Source organism: Orycteropus afer, unplaced genomic scaffold (assembly GCF_000298275.1).
Source record: "Orycteropus afer afer isolate SDZICR_OR568_19922 unplaced genomic scaffold, OryAfe1.0 scaffold00455, whole genome shotgun sequence".
Lineage (NCBI taxonomy): Eukaryota > Metazoa > Chordata > Mammalia > Tubulidentata > Orycteropodidae > Orycteropus > Orycteropus afer.
The window spans coordinates 118,431-123,314 of NW_006922042.1; the positions used below are offsets into that span (position 1 = coordinate 118,431).

General features: G+C 40.3%; 1 pseudogene; it reads right to left on the minus strand.

The window, feature by feature from the left end:
• Positions 1-2,885: 2,885 nt before the first annotated feature.
• On the minus strand, positions 2,886-3,798 carry LOC103208563 (annotated as a pseudogene).
• Positions 3,799-4,884: the final 1,086 nt, after the last annotated feature.

The window sequence follows — 4,884 nt, forward strand, 5'->3', positions numbered from 1 at the left end:
TCCCAGAATTGAGAAAAATCATTTCAAGTTCTGGTTTAATCTTCATCAGTCCTTCAATTCACTAGACTTTTAAGTTGCCACTCTGATTTTTGGTGTCCAGCAATGTGCACTTCACAATTTCCCATTCAGACTTGCCCACCATATCACCTATGATATTTTCAATATATGTTTACTTAGGATGGATTGAAAGTTTACTGACCATTATGAGAGATATACCCATGCTTAAGCCATGGTCCTTTCTCAAAATGAGTATGTAATGTAATAATGGGAAGAGACACGGGTGTGGAATGCAAGGAAGAATATTGTGAGAATAAAATGGGTCATATAAGCTTAAACACCAACATCTACTTCATGCTATTATATAGGAGCTCTGGTGGTGTAGTGTCTAAGGCATTTGACTGCTAACCAGAAGGCTGGCAGCAAACATTTTCACGAAAAAAAAAACCAAAACAAAAAAACCTCATTACTGTCCAGTATGTCCCTACTCATAGTGACCCCTCCTTGGGTTTCAGAGGCAATATCTCTACAGAAGTAGGTTGCCCAGTCTCTCAACTACCTCTAAATAAAACTGACTGTTCAGAAGAATGCATCAAGTTCATAGGTGCAGTCAGTTTCCACTGTCATTAAGATGCATCCCCCTGAGAAGCATTCACTGTGTTGTGTGTTCCATGCATGTCTATGGAATGAGATTAGTAAATGAATTAAGGGAAATGCAAAATGATAGAGTTTTGGTAAAATCAGAGGAGTCTCTCATAAGAGAATGAAGGAGAGAAAAAGGAAGTGAATTAGGAGAAACAAATCATGGAAGAGAAAACTTTGTGTCAATGCAAAATAAAATTGTAAGTATAAGTTGAGGCCAGATAATACTAGGCATTGCATTTGAAGGCAAAGATATTTGGATTTAACCTGGCAGTGGGAGTCTCTTCAATATTTTCTATATGTATTGTCTGATGAAATGTACTCAGTGCTTTAGGACAATTAAACTGATATGTTGTGAAGGATAGATTTACACAAGGAAAAATGGAAGTAGTGAGATCCACATAGGGTTATTTCTGTGGTTACTGTGAGAGATGGTAAATGCCAGGATCAAGTGAGAAAGGAGCTGACAGTGAGGACAATGTGTCCTGGTTAGCTATGAGAGTTGAAGAGACTGAAAAAGGAAAGAATTGACAGGCAAAAAGGTCAGTGAGGGGAGGGAATGAAAAATGACCACTGGCTATTTATATACTCTCTGGACATACGGAAAGAGACAGTGGGAACCAGCCTTGTGGGCTCTTAGCCTTCAGGTGTAGAGAAGGAACAGAAGTTTGGATTCCTGGACACTTGGTCTCATGTATTGAGACAGAGTCTAGAACTAGGAATCCTAGCTTCCAGTGTTGTTGTTAGGTGCCCGTCGAGTCATTTCCGACTCATAGCAACCCCATGCATAGCAGAACGAAACAGTGCCCGATCCCGTGCCAGCTCCATGATCCCTGCTATATTTGAGCCCATCATCGCAGCTTCCAATACACATCCCATAACTAATCCATGATTCCATGTCCCTAAACTGCTGTAGAGGAGTCTCTGTTGTTGTAGTTATGTGCCGTTGAGTCGGACCCAACTGATAGCGACCCCTCCTTGGATTTCCGAGGCAGTATCACTACGGAAGTAGATTGCCCATCTTCCTTCTGAGGAGTGGCTGGTGGGTTTGAACCACCAGTCTTCTGGTTAGCCATCAAGAGCTTTAGGCACTATGCTACCAGAGCTCCTGAGGAGTCTCTAAGTGATGCAAAAAGTTAAGTGCTTGACTATTAGCTGAAAGGTGAGCAGTTCAATCCCACTCACAGGAGACTGAGAAGACAGACCTGAAGATCTGCTTCCAAAAGGTGCTGAAAACCCTTTGGAGTGTGGTTCTACTGTGTACCCCTGGGGTCATCATGAGTCAGAATCAACTTGATGGCAACTAGTAGCAAGAATAACAAGCTACAATAGGAACTCTGAACTCTTCGCTTTAAATGGAATCTTGACTTCATGAAATCCATCTGAACTTGAAGGAATAACAAGAGTTGCATGAGGAAGTCTGGCTACTCTCCAAAGCTTCCTGATCCCTATGCTGAGCAACAAAATAAAAAAAGATCATTGCAGGGAAAATTAGACTCCTCTGATATTTAAAAACTCTAATAATTTTGCATTTCCCTTATGCCACAGACATGTAGGGGGCACACAACACTGTGTTTCTCAGGGGAATGCACCTCAGTGCCATTAGAACTGACTGTAGCTGGGGATCCTAAGCAGTAAGAGGTGGATGAAGACTGCCTGAGTGAGAAATGACCAGTGACCCTGGGAGGAGACAGGCACATTCTCTTGCCAACTGTTCCTAGTTGAATGACTCTAGGCAAGTTAGTATTTCTGAGACTCTGTAAAGTGTGGATAATTAGAGCATCTCCTTGTGTGAGTTCATAGAGCACAGATGACACTGAGGAAATTTACTTTAAAGTCCTCTGAAATTCTCAACCATTGTGGTGGCCAGTGTCTTAAAAAGTTGCTGGACTCATCTAAAAAATAGGTCCAAAAATGCCTGTACCTCAGTTTTTCTTGTCTGTAAATCAAACATCCTAGATAGTCCCTTTCAATATGTAACAGATTAGAAGTTTCATTACTTACGATTGCCTGTTGTTAACAATGTGTTGATGACCAGATATCATTAACTAGAGATATAGTAATGGGTGAATTATTCCACCAATCTGGCCTCAGTTTCTCTTTTTGTAAGTGAGAAATGTATTGTAGTGACACTCCCTCAGAAACCCAAGGAGGGGTCGCTATGAGTTGGGTCCGACTTGATGGCACATAACAACAATAGCAACAATGATTTACAAGAGCCTTGTCAGTTCTACAATTTCCTAATTCTAGAATCTGATAATTAGTTTCCTTACGGCTCTCTTCATGTCACTGTTCCTCAGACTGTAGATGAAGGGATTGATCAGAGGTGTTACCACTGTGAAAATGACTGTGGCCACTGTGTCCTGTACTGAGTAAGAGGATGAGAGGTGCATATAGATCCCCAGAATTTCCCTGTAGAAAAGGGAGACCACAGTCAGGTGGGATCCACATGTGGACAGGGCTTTCCTTATTCCATGGGCAGATGGCAACTTCAATACATTAGAGAAGATGTAGGCATATGAAACAATGATACATGTAAATGGTGTTAGAAATATCACTCCACCCACAGTGAATACCATTAGGTCACTGATAAAAGTATCAGAGCAAGAGAGCTTTTGAATGGGGTAAGGGTCACAGAAAAAGTGGTGCACAACATTGCTGGAGCAAAATGTGAGTTGGACCATGAGGAGAGTGTGTAGGAGAGCATGCAGATTTGTAATGATCCATGATACAGTCACCAGAAGGACACAGAGTTTGGGCCTCATGATCATGGTGTAGTGGAGTGGGGAACAGATGGCTACATAGCGGTCATAGGCCATGACACTTAGGAGGAAACCATCCATGTTGATGAACGTGATGAAGAAGTAGATCTGGATCATACATTCTACATAAGAGATAGACAGGTGATTCACCAGCATCTTGGGGATTGTGACTGATGAAAACCAGATGTCAACACAGGAGAGATTAGCTAAGAAAAAAATACATGCATGTATGGAGATGACTATCACAGCTGATGGCCAAGATGACGAGAAAGTTCCCAATTATGGTGAGCAGGTAAATACACAAGAACAGCCCAAAAAGAATCTTTTTCTGCTCTGGCTGCCCAGAGATTCCAAGGAGAAGGAATTCTGTGACTCTAGTATTGTTGTCTCTCTCCATATCTGTAGGAAGAAAATGTCAAGGGTACATGCAAATATCTGAGCAAAATCTATATTTTGGAACTAACTCTTTACTTATTGGTTAAGAATTAACTAAAACTGAATAATCTTATTACATTTCACAGAAAAAGCCTAGAAAATTTCAATAGTGCTTAATTACCTATGATTTCAGTTTTAGTTATTCCACTTCTATTTACTAAGTACCATAGGTAAGTACTTTCATACAGTGTTTAATTCAAATATTATATTTTACTTTAAAGGTGAAGAAACCAAAGTTCAGGATGGTTAGGTGATGTGGTAAAATGCACAGAACCAGTTAAAATTAGAGTTCCAAACTGAAGTGCTTTTTTCTGCACACTAATTGGCTTACTAGTTATATCACTTTTTATATTAGCTATCATTTACTGAAAACTTAAGCCTGTGGCAGGCTTTGTATTAAGACCCATATTACAAATATGCATATTTATTTATTGCTTTTATATTTCTCTTATATACCTGTCTTTTGATTTGTTCTGGAGGTTTTAGCTGCTGTTAAGATATACTTGCAGTTAATCATAGCTGTTAGCATGATATTGAGGTATTGAGGCTGCTGTGCACAGCATTCTACCTCATTTCTGCAAGTTAGAAGGAAAAGTCTGTCAGTTATTGTCTGTTTTTTGGTTGTGGTATTTGGTATTGGGCAAAAGGAAACTCATATGGCACATCCAATAAATAACCCCAGGTCTATAACACCATTATGGGAGCTCTGGTGGCATAGTGCCTAAGGCATTTAACTGGTAACCAGAAGGCTGGTGGTTCAAACTCACCAGCCAGTCCTTGAAGGAAGATTGGACAATCTACTTCTGTATTGACACCACTTCGGAAACCCAAGGAGGTGTTGCTATGAGTTGGATTGGACTCAGCGGCAGTTTTTTTTTTTTTTTTTATTTTTTAATAAAGGAAGGGGAGTCAGGTAAAGAGCCCTGTGAATGAAATACCCCTGGAAGACTTCACCTGTATGTGAACAGTAAAGGAAAGGAGATGTATTACAGGGGAAATCAAAGACTAGGGGAAAAGGAAAGAGAAAGGAGCAGGTATCTTCTATGTT